This window comes from Simochromis diagramma, unplaced genomic scaffold (assembly GCF_900408965.1).
Source record: "Simochromis diagramma unplaced genomic scaffold, fSimDia1.1 OVJJ01000402.1, whole genome shotgun sequence".
Classification (NCBI taxonomy): domain Eukaryota; kingdom Metazoa; phylum Chordata; class Actinopteri; order Cichliformes; family Cichlidae; genus Simochromis; species Simochromis diagramma.
The window spans coordinates 807,949-827,423 of NW_024386972.1; the positions used below are offsets into that span (position 1 = coordinate 807,949).

Consider the following 19,475-nt stretch of genomic DNA (forward strand, 5'->3'; position numbering starts at 1 on the left):
TCGATGGGAATACCTCAGTGAAAACATAGTCCTGACTCCCACCAGATAAGCCAGAAGATGGGACTGTGATGATATGGGTCTGCATGACGAGTGTTGGGGATATGATATTATAGAGGGCACTTTGAATGCCCAGGGACATACAACACTTTACTGCCCCATGTCCAGAGGTCTATTGGAACAACAATATTCCTACTTGATCACAATCTAAATCACGCTGCTAAAATCACGCAAGAATTAAAAAATAAATCCAAACAATTACCTGACAAAGGAACATTTAAAATGTATAGTTGCAGCCTGTAATCACACCCACCTATATAGCAAATGTGACTTTATTAAATATACATACACATAAGCAAGTTTGAGTCTCTGGTATTGCCATCTGGTCTCGTTGGGGAAGAAATGTGCACCATTTATTAGTTTCTAGGTTGATTTAACTGGCTGTCCTCCAGGCTCTTTTTGGTATAGATTCATCATTTTCTCTGAAAAACTTTAATTGGTGTGAATGAAATATGCCTGAATCAGCAAACACACCACACGACACAAAAACGGACCAATAAAACCAACACAAATGATATCATCTAAGTGCACATCAAGACTTTGAGGTGCATAACACCTAAACTGATACTTTCCTAAGGGTTTTCTCAACGGAAGTATTTAGGCCCCAGTTTCCTTTGAAACCTGCACTTACATGGTTCTTTTGAAACAGCGTTTAGACCATGTGTCAAACTGTGCAGTGAAGCCAGAATCAATGAATATCTTTCAGTCACGATGGCAGCTGCTCTCAGCAGGATAGCCCGCTTTGTACAGTGCTTGAGGAAACACTTGCATGCACTTTACAGATTTTGACGACTAGCTATTGCACATCGACATCCCTTTTTTTGACATTTCACATGTCGAAAGCTGTAGTGAAATACAATAAACATGTCCCATAAGTCGTCACAGCCATTGTTCGCATTTTTAGAAGCTATGGTCAGTCGGCATAGACGTCTGTCCTACCCATTTGGTAGAATACACAGTATTCCATTGTACTCTATGAATTCAGAATGGCAAGCGTTAGCTACTCTTGTCATGTTCCCTTTGCTGCAGATGGGAATGGCAGTCAAAGTTTGTTATTTATTAATGGTTGTGCAAAAAAGAATTATAGAAAGCATTAGTGCAAATGTATTAATAAATAACATCCACACTATGAATCTGAGAAACAACCTTAGGAAGGGTTGATACAGAAATGAGTGTGGGATCATTTCCTCACGGACATTTTCAGCTGTCACAAAAAGGAGAGCTGTTGTACACTTTTATGGAGAATGGTAGAACTGATATCCTGAAACGTTCTTTGTGTCAGCGGGGTTAAATAAATCTGAGGGAGATGGGGCTCTGCTGCCTCGATAGTGTGGAATGGAGCAGGTGACGTGGGTTGTCTGCAGTTTTTCTTGTATTCAGTGACCTCCTGTTTCTCTCTGACTCCACATTCTGATTCTGGACAGTGATGGTTCCAACCTTGTGGATTATTTTGTTGATCCTTCTGGCATTGATGCTGCCCTCTACCCTCACCCCCACCACTTTGCAGAGAGCAGAAAAGTAGATGACCCTCGCTATCACAGACTGGTAGAGGATCTCCAGCATCTTGCTGCACAGATTGAAGGATCTGAACTTCTTCAGTAAGTAAGGAGTCTGTTTATCCCCTTCTTGTACACGGCTTCACTGTCGGTCCTCTGGTCCAATCTGTCATTCAATTGATCACCCAAGTAGCTGTAGCCATGCATCAAATGTCTTTATGTAGTTTTTCTATCTTTCTTTTCTTACCTTGTTAAGACGTCTGACACACAGACCTAGAGACCTAGCAACATTACTCACTAGAAAAAAGTGTATACCCTTGTAGTAAATAGTTCACAGGTATTTAAAGACAAGTCTTCCACAATGGCAGCTACAACTACAATATGCTAGCAATCAAGGCAACTGCATGGTGATTTTCAACATAGCACTGCACCTCTTTGAGATCAGTTTCACTTTGCAACAGCAAGAAATCACCCACAAAAATGTGTCTGGGAAAACAAATTTTTACTTGGCGGTTACCAGGAGGGTCACTGACTGGTGTTACTGTGTTACAGGCATTCTTGAGCAATCAGTTTCACAGGGACTGTCAGCAACCACTCGCAGCCAATGAGGGAATTATTTTGTTTCCCTAGCAACTAGTGGGTGGTTCCCAGGCCTGCCTCTTGGCCTAACTGATAAGATCCTAAAACTGGATCTTTTATTTTTTTTTCCTGAACAATATTGCAGAGCCAGGTGTATCAAGACATTCACATAGACTCAAGCATGAGTCTATCTGGTTTTCTGTAATTCAAAACTGCATGTGTGCCATGACAGGATGACAGCTTTATGGTGGAACGATTAGCCAAAAAACTGTCTGGCAAACACCTAATATCAGGAAATTGAAAAAAAAAATAGCTATAGCAAATACACAGGATCCTAAATTAAGTGGGGTTTTCCACTTGTCAATCTCTGATCTGCATGAAGTACATGGCCACCTGCAGAAACCGCATCCGTCCATCACTGTCCAGGCTAAGCGCTCTGTGTGGTCAATCTCACCGCAGCCACACATTCACATTGTGAGATAAAAAGCTCTATCTTCTGCACTCCTGTGTGAGGAAACTATCAAAGTCAAAGCTATCATCCCTAAAAGGACCTAACAGAAGTGCACCTAGCACCATGTGGCTTTGATGTGGTCTGAGCAGGCAGGTGACATGCACAAATCCCAGTAATCCGCGACACTAAAACTGTACTGCACCGCTTGATCATCAGTGACACACTCCCCACTGTGCCTTTCCTCCCACTAGGTGCTGTTGTTCCCTGCTCCCTTCAGGAGAAGTGACATCACTACGGGACGTACTGTGCTTCAACGGATTGTTTTTGTCAAGTCTGAAAGCTCAAGCTAAAACAGACAGTTATATTTTCAGGTGGGGATAAGTGGTGGTGGAGGGTTTGAAGAGTGAGCTCCAGCGTGGGAGTCATAAAAGACAGAGTCCAGAGAGCGTTATTTTATAAGCCCAGATGTGTTTAATAAATCATTTTCCCCCAGACCTAATTAAACACTTACTGCCTAGCCCTGTTAAGCCATTAACATCTGCTCTACCAAATGAACCAGGAAGAGCTCCAGCACGAGATGGATTTAATGGTGGCAGGCAGAATAAATATAGTGTTCTCTTTCATGTTGCTCCTCTTTTTCTATTTTCTCTCCCCCTTTCTGTGTGGTAATATCTTGCTGTCTGACGTGGTAATTGCCTCAGCATATGCTGCATATATTGCTTAACATTTTTTGAGATTATTTAGATGGAAAATAATGCTGTTTCTGTTATAGAAGTGGATATAGGTTGTAGGAAATATGGGTAATTTTGTTTCATCTGTGTGTCTAAGGGATTCTTTAAAGCAATAATCCAAAATAGTTTGTGAGGCTTCTGTTTTGACTTCCTGTTTTATTTTGAAAATCAGCCGTACACGCAGTTCCGTTTCTCACCTTTGTTCTATTTTCTGCCCTTTTCTTGTGCCAGTTAATCAATCACCTGCCTACTACTCCCCTGTTGTCCAGTTCCCCTCTCTCTTTGTTCAACGTAGCTGTTGAGCTTTCAGGCCGTCTTCTCATTGTTTGTTCTGTTTACTTGTGTCGTCCCCCCCCCCCCTGTTTTACTGTTAGAGAGTAAAAACCAAAGATGTAGCTCTGTGTTGGAAAAATTAAGCCAATGTGTAAGTACCTAAAAACCTGAATTCTCTCTGATAACCACCAGATAAAAATAGCTGTGGTTGCTAAAGGAATTCCAGTTCTAGAGAAGATGATGGAAAACCAGCTTTCTGTCTTTACCTCTGCAAACACTTTCCTACTGAATTTATGGGTCACTTTTGCCATTTGGGTCATTGCCTATTAAAATGAGGAAAAAAACCAATTGTCTTTTGGTCATACCATAATTCAGAGTTGACAATTATCTCTCAAACTACATGCTCATTGGCCAACGATTTCATTCATCACGAGTCAAACAGTCATTTCAAGGCTTCAGAATAAAATTTAAGGTTGGTGATGTCATGGTAACCACCTCCAAGTTGGTGAGACTTCCTCGTGTATAGACTTAGTAAGTTTATCATCTGTACCTCTTCCCTACCGCTGGTTGGGACTGTTTATCTAACAAAGTCCCTGTGCGTGACCCCGGTCTGTTTTGGATTAAAGACTTAAATTTGAGACTTCTCCCACTCTGCTGTGTCAGTCATAGATAATGAAATGCTGTCTGTCTCACAAAATGGTCGATTTTATTAACATATAACACATATCCATCATTAGAATGCATATTTATATGTCTTATTCTGCAAAACCCTATGTGAAGTCTTTCGATATAGAATATTATGAATATAGTGACATTTGAGTTCAGGCCACAAAATCAAGCTTGGCCTTAATAACAACAAATCAACAGGTGCTCTTCTAGAAATGTCATATATGCAGTTGCAAGCCACTTTGCAACCCAGCTCCCCCTGACATGCTGTGTCTGACATAATAAGTGTCACTGATGTCGTCTGTTCTCTGCAGAGGTCTTACCTGCTTGTAATTGCTTCTGGCTTTTCATTGAAGGCTGGAAATGTATGGTGTGTGAAAGAATAATAATCTTATTTTAACTACGGTAGTTACAATTGAAACGATTAAAAAATGTCTTAGAAAAACATTGGTCCAGTGGTTTTCCCTCACAGTTAAACTTAAAGTTTGTGGACCTTGAAACCTGCGAAGGACAATGATCTGCATTACAGATTATATCCAAGAGATTAAAAGACTCTTTCTCATTTTGTTACAGTATTAAAATGCAAGTTAGCTACTATGTTATGTTGCAGAAGTGTTATATAATGCATCATTTAGGGTGCTAAATGGGGCCAGTTGAATATCTGTGTAATCCTTTATACACCTGAAAGCTCTATCAGAGGAAAATTATACTGCAAGTTGTGGCAATGCATTAGTTTTCAGCTTTGAGGAAACTTCTATTTTAATAAATATACTTGAGTATAGCTAAGGCAGTTCAATAATAAACGAGGCAGATCTCATATATCCCCAGTTTTCTGTAGCTTAAACACATAAATCTTGACTTGGGTTTGTTAACTGCAACAAGGCAGCTTTAACTGAGGGTTTTAGAATAGGGAACCCATGTGAGTTTAAACATATTCTGAATTTGAAAGTGTTAACCATAAAAACACTATAAAAAACGTGTGGTCTTGTGTTTAATTATGTAAAAATTCACCACAGTTATTATATGCTGCAGCAAAAACTGAACAATACATATTAAGATAATTTCTAATCAACAATTTCCTTAATACTATATCAAAAGTACTTTAGTACAGTAAAAGTAGAGTTTATAATGTTTAATGATAAAACAGCATGCTACTAATATGCACATATCTGTGTCAAATATCTGGGATGGAAATGACAGGTGCAAATATACCACAATGTCTAGTTATGATAATAAAACCCAAAGTGAAAACAGAACAACCGATATGAATGCAACACATCAAATGTACCTGTGGGGCTTCAAAAAAACAAACAAACAAACAAGGTTTTATTTGTACTTTTTTTTTTCTCACTCACCGAAAAAAACCATTTTGTTTTCTTTGAGTCTGAGAAAAATGTGAACATTTGTTGCATCATAAAATGTTGACAGAGGCGATTTACTTGAAATTTTAAATCATGATTTAAAATTCTTTACAAGTTGTCTTCTTCATTTTTTTAAATTCAATTCAGTCTTATTTATATAACACCAAATCACAACCACAGGTGCTTTATATTGTAAGGTAGAGACCCTATTCCAATACAGATAAAATAGTGAAAACAGGCGAGAGTGGGAAGGAAAAACTCCCTTTTTAGATTCATCAGTATGATTCCATGTGAGTTACTACCATAACTGTTGATAAGCACATTTTTGCATTCAGCTCCCAAAATCTGTGCATTTGCATATCCATGTATGTACAATGTAAACAAAAGAGGAGCCAGTGTTACCTGTGGTCAACTTCTCCACTGGAAATTTTTAACTTGACTTTACTACCAATACAGAAATGGCACAAATTTCAGTTGAAACTGACTTAACTTAAAATAAAGATTATTCATTTTTTGCACGTTTATTTTTCTTCTTTTTTTTTTTCTTCTTCTTTTGTTGGTGTTTTCTTCTTGTTTGCTCTGTACCTGTTGCTTTCCTATGTATCAGTGACAGCTACCTGCTTGCATACTATTATCCTCCTTCTCTATGTTCTCTATGTTACTTGTTAAGCACCTTGGCATACTCTTAGGGTTTTTAAGTGTGCTTTATAAATAAAGTTTATTATTATTATTATTATTATTATTGAGAAAATCCATTAAAGCTAGACCAAACTCAGTGAGAAAAAGGTGTGTTTTAAGAGAAGTTTGAGTTTTTGAGCTAAGATGAATAATCTGAGTGAATTTGTATAAGAAAAATTAAAAGGTACCATTTTTTATATGCATTTCAAATGTACATCTATCCTGGATGTGTAACTTTGGTCTGCAGTACAGTTGAGGTTGGAAAGAGAATTTCACCTGTATGGATCAGTATTAAAAATCAGTGGTGTTCAATCAGTTATGTGACAGTATCTTTAGCCACCTGACTCTCCTGTCTGTGCACCGCATGCTTCACCATTTATTATTTCTGTAATGGCACTGTAAAATGTCTACCTATTATATTTACTCAGCTGAGCATTAATAATCACTTAATGATCATTCATTTTTAGCCACATTGTGCTTTGTTAGAAAAGACAAACTTCTCTTGTGCTGGTGGTTTATAATGATTGGTTCAGGCATGCTGATCTTGGCTTCTGTCCCATGAGCTCAATAGGATTTGATGTAATCCCAAAGAGCAGAGCGGAGCAGATGGACACACAGGTAAGATCACTGTGGTGTGGGGCTATAATTGGCCTGGCCCTCTGATGGCAAACCCCTTTTACTGGAAGCGATTTGAAACTTTTAATTTGTGCAATCAGATTTCAATTTAAAGTGGCCAAACTCTGTAACTGCTTTCACATCAATCCAACCCAACAGGGCCACTTCTGTTTTATGTTTTTTTTCACTGTTCAGTACATGTACATGTTACAGTTATCGTGAGGAAACGCAGAATGTCTAGCACATTCATCATATTCTGACTTTTTCATCAAATTAATAAATAAGGAAGGTAATTACAAGATGCACTATTTAAAAAAAGAAAAACGAGCAGATGGCTGTTTTACAGCTATCACTCTTCCTATCTTGTGTTTTATCAGTCGAATATAAAGCCAGGAGTCAAATCTGTTCTTAACTCAGGTGCACTTTTATCCTGGTCTATGCCTGCTGGTCCACATCCTGAAGTTGTTTCGTGGTGATTATAGTTTTGTTTTTTCTACTTCCCATGCAACATGTTACTTAGGGGTGAAAAAAAATATTCTCAGCTTTATATTTCTATTATAAACAGTGCTTAAATTACTGTGATTTAAAATCTGACCTCTATGAAGCAACACAAGCTAGTGCACTCATAAACTTGTGTGATAGCTGTAACTTTATTTTGTGCTACAGAATGACAACAACATGTGAATTTCATATTGCAGTGCCAACAGAAGCTAACCTGTACCTTTTCAAGATCTCCAAGTAAATTATAACTAAATTATAATTTGAGCAAGTGGCATTCTAGCAGTTTGATTTTTGTATTCAATAATCTTTTGTAGCAATTATTATCTTAAATAGGCTCAAATGTGGCCTATTTAAGACAAACTATTTAACAGTTTGCTCACAGTTTCTAAACACTTGCACAATTTAAACAACGTAGCGGTGAAGCTTGATTATTAAGGATTACTCAGTTTTAGATCCCCTTCTTTCAGCTTACTGTTCTTTTCTGTCCAGATGAGCAAACAGACTAGACACTGGCTAAATGAAGTCTGTGTTTACTCTTCTTGTCTTCAGGTAGCCCATTTGCTGATATATTTTCCTTTTTTTTCAAGTGCCAATGTGCAGTTTGAGGAAAGGACAATGACTCACAAAATAAACAACCCTTTGTCGTTGCCTGTGAAGTCATCTTTTGTTTTTAAAAAGAGGGGGAGGAGTAAAACGATCAGTGGATTGAGAATAATTGTTATATTATATGGATGTTGTGAGGTGCAAAGGTGGATTTTCTTTAGAGACTGATTAACCCTCACTCCAGACTTATTATCAAGTCTTTACGGAGATTCTGCAGGAGTTGGGTGATGCTTCTGGAATCTACATTCTGTATCTGCAAAGAAACTCTTTTAAAATGAGCAAGTTTAGCCAGCATGCATTCTGCAGCTCCTCCTGTGTAAAAAGACTGAAACTACAGAATTTTTTATTAGAAATACTGCATTTTATATAGGCTTGTAAAACTTTTATCTAGAAGTATCTTGGAAATATTTAAGCAACATTTGCTGATGTTCTGTATCATGTAGCAGTGTATTGGCAGTTCAGGGATTCGTTTCTACAGCAGGGTCAGTCTACAGTTTGCGTATGGAGTTACTTCCTCATACAAAGACATAAAGGGTAGGTAACCTGTGGTGTGAAATCTTTAATAGTATGCATGGAATCATTTTCTCGGGCACTGTATTTGTGTTTCCTCCGAGTTTGCACATCAAAGTCTGTTTACAGGTCTTGGGAAGTATTACAGTATTTGTAACCAAAAAAAAAGAAAAGCCACATGAAGCCTTTTATGGTTAAAGAGCAAGCTGTGCAAATACCTCAAGTAGTGGGGCCATGTTTAAAAAAAAAACATGGGTGTGGGAGTTAGAAAGATGTGACCTTACCAGATCTCTGCATGAGGATAGTGACTTCAGGCTATTTTAGCTGATACTAATCTTAATGTACATAAATATCCAAAGAAGCTGGTGGTGGCTGAATTGTATTGTGGGTAAAGTGAAGGTCAAATTTTGAAAATGAAGAGTAGTTAGTCTGTTTTTTCTGAACCCGCTTTTTTTAATCTGCCTATCATGAGTTTGATGGTGCCATTCAAATGATGGTTAACTAGTGGAGCACTCTTTTATGTACAATTTTGCCATTTTGCTGTCTTACTATAAATGTGTTGTTCAAAGGTTACTTGCTGAATTATCTTTGCATGCATGCAAAACAAATGATAATATGTTCAATTGCCATAGACTTCACTGCTATTTTATACACTAGGAATTTATACAAGTCAATTCAATTCAGTTTTATTTATACAGCACAACAAGCTTTGCCTCAAGGCACTTTTGAGTGGCCCCGTGCAACAGGACAAGACCTTTGGAGTCTCCCTGCACTATTGAACAGCTCTTTGAGCTCTGTTATGCTTTTCTAAGCCGTTTTTACAAGGTTGCTGTGGCCCTGTGTGTCCAGGAGAGACCACTGCCATTGGGGAGTGTGATTGCTGGAGTAACTGTGAATGTAATGATGATAAAGTTTAATGTACAACGCCAGGATAATGTTTAATGTCAACTTTCTGTATCCTAATTGTATTTAATGTGGTGTCTTGTGCGATCTGCAGCATTACTTAGCTTACTTAAAAGAACATGTCTAAGGTGTTATTACGGAGAACTGAGCAAGGTGACTTCTTGAAATTAGACTTTGCAAGTATTGGAACAGTGAAAGAAACACATTAGCAGTCAGCTCTTAAAAACTGATACTCCAGAGAAGCATGAAATCCAGCGGTTAACTGGTGTCTCTTTCCACAATGCACGTAGGGAATTAAAGTTCACCCGGTCCTGCACAGTTGGCAAGGTGTGCCTTTTTAATGTGGAACCGCGCACCTGTAGAATGACCTTTGCTGCAATGCCAAAAGAAACAGAAACATAACCAGGGCGATTTTTGTTTGTTTTTACCTCTGAGTATCCAAATAAAAGGCATTTGATTTCAGGGCAGGAAAGTGATGTGCTGTCTCGAATCATTATTTGTGTCTTTCTGTCATTTGCTGTTTTTTTTTTTTTTGTTTTGGTTTTTTTTTTGCTTTTTTAAGTGAGTGAGTATGAGAGAGTACTGACTAATTAAAATTTGATAGGATAGTCTGATAGCGCTCCTATCCTCCCCTCTCCGCCATGCGACGCAAAGACCAGAGCAGAGCAGCGGGACATAGCAGAGCAACCACCCGCTAATCCGGGCGCTTTTTGCAGTTGAAATAATTAGATTACGGCGCACCGACGGTGCACCGATCACCATCCCTGCCGCTTGCTGCTCCTGCGGTACTTGCACAGCTACCATAAGACAAATATTCTCTCTCTGACTGCGCATCGCCTCTCTCTTCCTTCAGCTGGTGTCGCTCGGTCTCCCCCCTCCCTCTCTTTGGCTGGGAAAGCAAGGGAGAACATTAGAGCACATATACTGTTACTCTGTCTCTCCTACAGAGCTCGTAGTTACCTTGTGACTCCCACACTGGGGACTTAAACTAAAGGAGACTAGAGCAGAGGAAGACTATCTTTACCGCACGAAGGCGAAGAGCATGGCATGAAGAGCATCGCTTCTTTTTCTTCTTCCTCCTTTTCTTTTTCTTTCTTTTTTGTGACTTGAAAATAAACTACTCGATGTTTCTCTCGTCTTGAAGGGACCGACAACGGGATTTTCTTCTTCCCCCCTCAACACACACAAAAGTGGGGTCAGTCCTTAACCGAGGCGGGTGGATGAGTTGTGTGGATGTTATTTCCTGGATTTTTTCCACCGGGCTGTGTGTTACCGCGGCCCAAAGACAGCAACAGTGTGCGGAAAAGTAGATTTGTGTGTGAAACATATGGCTTCAACGAGGACGACACGGTAAGTCGTACAGTGCATCCAGTCGGAGCCCGTGTTACTTTACTGCCTGAAACATCTCTGACTTATAGTGTGTGTGTGTGTGTGTGTGTGTGTGGTAGTGACTTTAGTCACCCAAAGGCACCGCTTCTGTTTCATGTATTTGCTCTGCTCCTGGCTGCTGCTTCTATTTCCAGAGCATTATAAACCCACACAGTTCAAACCCCTCCACAGGGGTATATTTTCTTTCTTTCTTTCTTTCTTTGGGGGGGTGGGTAGAGATGAAGCAATGCGCGTTTGTGTGGAGACAAAACATCCCTTCTGCTACCAAAATTGGGGGGAGGGTGGGGGTTATAGGCTATAGGCATAATATGACACCTGCACTGAAAAAAGTCCAAAATACAGTATCATAAAGTACTTTGAATACTATGTTTATGGACCAGTGAGAAGATTCGCTGTCCGTGGTGCTGAAACTGGCTGATGGGATTATTAATGCTGGTTTATTAAACTGACGTCGGCTTTATTCAAGACGACTCTACATATTTGTAAGCACTCCAGAGCTTTAGTCTAGTTCAGATATCACCGAGCTATTGATTATGATTCTCTGGCTGTGATCTTAATAAGAGTAATAGTAAATTTCAGTAATTTCTTTAATGTCACCAGCACCACGCTTGTTTATGGGTATTTTTTTTTGACGCGATTAAGGTGGATAAAGTGAATTAAGTTGTATTTATGTTGGTCTTGAGGTTAAAAACCTATCTTAACCACGTGGTCTGTAAGTCACTTTCCTAACAGAGCGGCAGTGTCCCCGACACTACCTTGTAAGAGATCGTTCTCATGCCGTCTGAAAGAGTGTAATTTATTTTCAACAAGTAGCGTCCACGCTACAGTACGTGGGCTGTCTGTCGACTGCCTATTGCAGCGGTCCCGTCCAAAGCAGGTTACCTCACAGCAGCCTGTGTGTCTCGGATTATGAAAAGAGAGAGAATCATCCGATTACTTTAAATTACTGCAAGCTGTCGCCTCCTCAACACAAAGCAGATAGCGAGGGGAGAAAGTCAGAGGTGGCACGAGCTAGGAGTGATGTAAAGTGTGTGTAACAGGTACAATATGGTTCTGTGGGTTTGTTTTTTTTAATCTTGATTCTTATGTTCCCATAATTGCATAATAAACCTAAACCCATCATATTAACCTTTGTATTATGGGACTCTTGCTCAGTCATGTATGAGAGTGGCTGGCACACACAGGTAGGCAATCAGTAATGACAAAAAACAGAATTGCTGCGGTGCCATTGTGAAGCCAAGTAAGAGGCTGTGTAACAGTGTACTCAGTGGATTATGTGGCATTGCTTTCGTGTGGCTTCCTGTAAATATGTAGACACACAGGCAGGTGTGTGTGTGTGTGTGTGTGTTTGTGTGTGTGTGTGTGTGTGAAGAGAGGGTCAGACAGACAGAATGTGTTTTGTGAACCTGGGACCCATCCACTCCTCACCATGTCAAATCCTGTTAGTCACGCTGGATGACAGAGGCACCAGGACTTCGATTTAAATAACTGTGGCTTAGTCCTTGCCTACAAATGGGAGATTTTCTATGAAGTCGTGTTTCACTGTGTGTTTTGTTGTCGCTGAGTTAGTTACTTATTAGTGCAGAACAAGTTTGCTTTAACCCCCTCCTCTTCCTTCACCTTTTCTCCCCCAAAAATATTTTTCTTCATTTTTAACTTAGTTATTTTAGTTTAGCACTTGCGCTGTGATCATTAACCTTACATTGCATTTGCTGTGCTTAATTCATCAAAAATCATGAGAAAGCAACACATATATGAGAAATAAAATGTGTTTACTGCTTACATCTTCATTCTTACACTGGTCAAAACACGTCATTGTTCTTGTGTTCGAATTAAGGTGTAGAAAAAATTAAGCACAGATTCAATTAAGCACAAATATTTGTTGTCCTAAAAATGTTAATGTGATCTTCACCTTTAGACTTTTTGCTCAAATCTATTTTTGTTTTACACGTGTCTTCTCAAACTGTTGAGGGAAATAAGCATGTCTTTTCCAAGTAACCTGGACTAGACATTCTGAGTATTTTGTGATTTGACTGACAGAAGCTCTTCTGTGCTGTCAGAGAGACAAAGCTCTGCTGAGTTTAGGGATTATCATTTCAAATCTGGCAATACTTAATTGATGCTTTCCGTCCAGTTTTTGCAGTGGTTCTCAATCCGGGGTCCTTGAGACTCAGAAAATTCAAACGCACCTTCTGGCAAGGTAACTCCTCCTGCTCTGAATCCCAAGGTTCACAATTAGGTGCGCTACATTAGTCGTGCTACTCCCAGTGCTTATCTCTTTCAGTTGTCATGTTTTGACAAGAATGCGAGGTGATGTCATCATATCGCGGATCTAGATCTTACAGTTTTGTTCTTCGGCTCTGTACAGTACTATCCACTGCAATAAAAAAGTTGTGTTTTTCACTTGAGCTATTAAAAATGCATTAAATGTCAAACGTTTGAGAGGAGCTATTAAAAAATCAATAGAAAATGTTTCATATGGTACCAACATGAATTTCACACATGATGAAGCAGAAAGCCAAATGGATCTGAAGAATGTGATCGTCTATGGGAAATGTTTCGGTCTCTGGTGTTTGAGCTTGATACCACCATCTCCAGCAGCTGTTGCTCGCTGTTTGTCAAAGGTCTGTGTTAGAAATGCTGCACCACATTCTTCAGATTAATAGTTTATTAGATTACTGCCATCCATCCAGCCATCCATACATCATACTAACTTTCACATCGATGCACTTGCAGGAGGAAGCCAGAGTACATGTAGAGAACATGCAGACTCTACACAGAAGGGTCTCAGCCAGCCAGTGGATCCAAATCCAAGTCCTTATTGCTGTGAGGCAACAGTACTAACCATTACACCACTGTGCTGATTGATTAAGTGATGGGCACTAATATGGAGGAAAAATAATAATAAAAGAATAAGCTTCAAATTAAACACTAAAGCCTTAACTGTGAGTGTTCAGCGAGAATTTTTTTTTTTTTTTGCTGTGCTGCCATTTTTCACCTGGCAGTGTGCCTGAATTTCGTCATTACAGCAGTTGTGAGACGAGTTTGTTGTTTAGTGTTGAACAGGAGGGCAACTGGTTATGCTGATTTCTACACAGTTTCTCATAGGTGTAAGAGCTTTACATTCATATCATTACAGACACCTGGAAATGCTCCACCAACAGTATCACGCAGTCCAGCAATAATAAAATGCTTAAAAATACTCCGACCCCACCAGCTGTCTTAAATTCACACCTTAACCACAGTTTTGGTCAAAAGGTTTAACACTAAAGTTTCCACTTGTTCATTTAAGATTTCATCACAGACGGTTTTTGACCTTGCACAGCCTACCAACATGTAAATGGTAATTATCTGGAGTTTAGGAATTATCTGGAGTTTGGGAATTATCTGGACTGATTAAACTGTCACATTCAACTGGGAATGAACGTCTGGGTTTAGCACCCTCATTCATCGTGCACCTCACCTTTCCCTGTGTCAAAGGATATTTTGGCTCTTAAGTTCCGTTTTCGTAAAGACAGGAGAGTATGCCTCCAAACATCGGTGCATTTTAAAAAGCACCTTTCACGACCTTCACTTAAATGCTCAAACAGATATTTGCATTTCATTGCAACGTTTCAATCCATGCACCAGCACCGTTTCACTTTTTGTGCCTGACTCACACCACTCCTTAAGGGAGACTAATTCTTAGACTAACACCTGTTCTGCCTACATGTTTCAGCAAACAGAACAGTTGTATAAGACAGTTGCAGTTACTGCATTGTGATTTCTTACTCTCTTTGATCATAACTGACACAGATAGCAGTGTGACTTAATCATCTGATTTATTTCCAAACAGGGCGTTGTGGGATGGTTTTGTTTCGTCCCAATTCCTTGCGAGGCCTAGAAGGGCTTAATCTTTTGATTCCCTTTATTAATTTCAACACTAAATATAATTGCAAAAAAAGACTTATTATTATAGTTTTATTTAAATCAACACCTCACACTTGTAATATCTGTTCACTCTGCATTTAGCCCAGTCCCCCCCAAGAGGCCAGACTACCTATTAGAAAGATGTCATATTGAATTAGCCACACTTGTGTAAGCAGGCCTGACTATTCATATTGCTGAGATCTGCAGTTTCTATGCGTGTGTAGAGGTATGTGCAGCCTTTGGAGACATTCACCAATTCCTTGTGTATATCAAAAGCATATGTTCTCTACCAGATCCTATTAGGGATTTTGTGAATGTGCTATACTCTCTTCAGAGCCTGCGTCTTAACAGTTGACCGGATCCAATTTTTATGTCTACAAATGATTTTTAAATGCACCCCACGATTAAAAGAGCTTGTCCAACAGGACTCATTTTCAGTGCTTCTTTCAAACACAGTTGTTTGCTGGGATGTATTATATATTTGGCATAATGCACACAATAAGCTGTTATAGATATAGTCTCTCTGATATAGTCCTGACATCTGCACACATGAGTAGTTGCAGCAAATCTAAACCATTTTTGGTTTATTCGCCACACTTCATTAGGTACAATTCTTCAACTGCTCCTCAAGAAAAATGTTTAATCAGGCAATCACATGGCAGCAACTCTGCATTTAGATATGTAGACATGGTCAAGACGATCTGCTGAAGTTCAAACCAAACATCAAAATGAAGAAGGATGATTTAAGTGACTTTGAATGCAGCATGGCTGTCGGTGCCAGACTGGCTGGTCTGAGTATTTCAGAAACTGCTGATTTACTGGGATTTTCCCCCACAGCCATCGCTGAGGTTTACAGAGAATGATCCAAAAAAAAAAAAGAAAAAGCATCCAGCTGGAGTTCTCTGGGCAAAATGCTTTATTGATGCCAGACATATGAGGAGAATAACCAGACTTTGAGCTAATAGGAAGGCGACACTAACTCAAATTACTACATGTACATACCAAGGTATGCAGAAGAGCATATTTAAATACACAGCATGTTGAAGCAGATGGGTTACAGCAGCAGAACTGCACACCACTCCTGTCAAAACAGGAAGAACAGGAAACTGAGGCTTACTTCACTCAAGCTGAACAACAGAATACTGAAAAAACCTTTCTCTGATATACAGAGTCTCAATGTCTCCTGCCACATTAGAATGGTACGGTTATAACAACAACAATGCCTTTTATCAAATGTTCAGGCTGCTGCTGGTGTAATGGTGTTCGGGATATTTCCTTGGCACACTTTAGGCCCCATAGTTCCAACTGAGAATCAAATGCCACATCCTACCTGAATGTCCCTTTGTGACCACAATGTAATAATCTGATGGCTGCGTGAATAACACGCCATGTCACAAAACTTAAATAATTTCAAACTGGTTTCTTGAAAATGGCAATAGGTTCACTGTGGCCTCCACAGTCACCAGATCTCAATCCAACAGAGCACCTTCAGGTATGAAAGGGAGATTTACATGGATGTGTTACTGAAAATTGGCAGAAGCTGCGTGATGCTGTTGTGTCAATATGGATCAAAGTCTTTAGGGAATGTTTCGAGTACCTTGTGGAATTTGTGCCACAAAGAATTAAGGCACTTCTGAACACAAAGAGGTTCTGAATCAGCACTAGCAAGGTGTACCTAATAAAGTGGACAGCGAGTGTATATTATCACATTCTTTTTTTTGTAAGAAAGAAATAGCTATTTATGATTTCAGACACTTCTAACAGATCTACAACAGTTAATTGCTGTGCAGTCAGCGGAGAATACAGAAAACAGAAACATAAGCATGCTGCTGGCAGCACGCTTATGAAGAAGTCAAACATGGTGCCCAACATAATGAAATGCATATTGGATGCCAGTCTATTCTGTGAATGTTTTATTTATTCACAGCAATAAAGACAACGACGCAAGCAAGAGTTTACTTGAGCTTGTTTGCTTTATTCTTATGTGGGCACTTCACACTGGGTAAAGTTTTGCCTGACTTCAGTTGTTATGCTCCGTCTTCAGTGCAGATGTGCTGATCCTTATTGACATTTTGTTATTCTGTCTGAAAGATTGAGTTTATATTCAACAATACAACCAAGCTGATTGTGCCTAACAGGATTATCTGCCAGCTTGCCAAAACACTGCCTGGAATCTGCATATCTGGCAACGCAGGCAGGAGAAACAAAGAGGCAAATTAGCAAAAGCTGTCGAACTTATTTTCTTTGTGGCCAAATTTTCATTTTGTTTATTACTTATGAAGGGTGTTGCAAATTTGATTGAACTGTGCAAAACAAGCAACCACTTTTAATAATTCTAACAGGCAAGGGTTTTTTTTTTAAGCAAAACAAAACACAAACAAAAAGAGTAAAGAAAAGGAAAAACAAGCCAAGTGAATTCAGATGTAGTTGTTGTTATGCTTACCTTAATGTCCCACCCCAGATATCAGTTCCCACAAGACTTGCAATTTCTTAAACTGGGTCAAAAATTAGTTTTTAGTTGTTGGTTATGGATTCCTGCACTTGCAACTTTACTAGTGTGAGTCTCAGGGTGAGATTAAATAAAACTAATTTTAATCCTGTGTGGTAAAAGTTCTGAGAACCCCTTGCCCCAGTTTAATACCCTGAGTAGCTTTCTATCTGATCAGGGGCTCCTAAAGCTCTCCAGTCCTGGATGCAATTTAGAGAGAATTTGTCAATGAGTCTTAGACATGGTAGACACGGTACAATGTTTCCAACGTGGATTCACCACCTCTGGTGTGGATACTTACTCATAATTTGACATATTGATGCAATGATACATGGCCAACAACAGTTAGTTCAATAGCAATATTTTTAGTGTAGTGTGGATGAGATTTTAAAAATAGGACATAACCAATGGGCAATGACTTAATGAAGTACCAGCCTTTCACCCATGTTGCATCCACCTAGGGCAGCATCCTTTTTCATCAGTGTTCTCAAAACACAGCTGCAGCAGTTATTTGAGGTCAGAATCCCATTTATTTCTGAGTCTAACAGCATCTCAGGGACAACATGAAGATTTTAGTGTAAATCCCATTCACATTAATGTAAATGGACACCATATAGACAAGACTGAGAGGTAATATCGATAAAATGATTATTTCTCACAGGAAATAGTATAAAAGAAATGGGCTCCTGGATATAAATCCATATGTAAGGGATTAAATTATCACCATTTGGTAAACCTAATTGCAGAGAGTCAGCTTCTTTGCATAAACCCTGACAGTGAGCAGACATACCTGACAGGATGCTCAATAGTGAGTTAATTACAAAATGATATATTTACACCTTCTATTGTTAACATGCAGTTACATTCATAGCTGTTCCAGTCAATATTTTGATTTGGGCAAAAAGATAAAATGACTGAAGTGTCACTGGTGGTGACAAATGCAAAGAGCATTTTATACAAACATTGCAGCTTTCCAGAGCATCTTAGACTTAAACTTATTGCTGTGGTTTTTCAGACCTTACCTTTGTAATCGATGTTCATTTCAGGAGCAGCAGCTGGCTATATTGAGTGAAAAAACAGAAGACTTCATTCTGTCTGCTCCAACACCACATGGCACAAAGACGTAATAAGCAATCAGAGTAAATCAGTTACATGTTTGTGAGGGTGGAGACCAAAAGTAAGCAAAAAAATGAAGTTCACACTTGGCCAGAAACTTGGCACAAAGTTGCAGGATTCAAAGGTGAGTATTTAGGGTCTACTTTTAAAGGCCACAGCATGAAATGTGTTATTTGTGACGTGAGATTAATATTCGTAATATCACAGAGATCTATGCCTTAGTGTAATTCATGTAGCGTTCATCCTCCGATAACTGCTTTTTAGGCAGTGGGGAGAGGACGAACAAGTAGAGAACAACACATCTTTACATAACAGCACTGTAAACTTAGATTTCTGGAAGCTAATGAAACATCCAACAGTTACAAAAGCCGTTGTGGTCACTGGTTAGTTGTTAACTGTATCCGTTTTAGATGCTGAGCATACTTATTTGTTTTCTGGGGGTTTGCTGCAAATATCTGCCTGCTGCAGTTGAAAATAACTATAAGGGTGGTGAGAGTAACAGAAAATTTGTGGACGGTTAAACAGTGATCCTTTAAATATTGTCTGTAAGCATAGGAAATACTTTCTTTTACTCGGGCATCTGGAGATAAATAATTCAACAGCTATGCATTCCCTTCCAAACATAACCCTCTGCTGTGCCTCAGATACTCTTTTAGCTCTTCTGTAGAGTGAAGGATATGTATTCATGTATTATTATAATTACATGCTGTATAGGATGTGTTATTTATTACAAGGCAAACACTTCATCGATAATAGGTAATATATATAAAGTCTTGCTTTCTCCGAGAATTTGCTGCATTTGGACGGTCACAGATGATTGCGCTGGAAAGTTAGCATTTCTCATTTGAGATCTGAAGATGCTCTGGGGCTGTAGAGTGATACACTCCAGAGTGGTAGTCACTTTTAGCGCACACACATGTCTGCAAAAAAAAAAGTAATTGACATAAATAAAACAAAGCACAGGGTCTGAGTGAGATTTGATTTATTTATGCATTTATTTGTGATTAATTTGCTGTTTTCTGTGTGTCAGGGACAGAATACACAACCATCTGCAACAATAGAGAGTGTTTTTGTGTATGCGTGTGTGGGCGTCTGTGTGTTCGCAGCCACATGCTAAGCCACAGAAGGTTTCCAGTGTTAAGTCTCCCC

The 19,475-nt window shown here is 39.1% G+C and overlaps 1 protein-coding gene across 1 annotated transcript in view; it reads left to right on the forward strand.

The window, feature by feature from the left end:
- The first annotated feature begins 9,868 nt into the window (after positions 1-9,868).
- LOC120737965 (protocadherin-15-like) overlaps positions 9,869-19,475 on the forward strand; it is a 230,699-nt gene continuing 221,092 nt past the window's right edge. The window contains exon 1 of the mRNA XM_040038931.1: positions 9,869-10,774. The gene's annotated coding sequence lies outside the window, so the exon portion shown is untranslated. The remainder of the gene's footprint in view (positions 10,775-19,475) is intronic.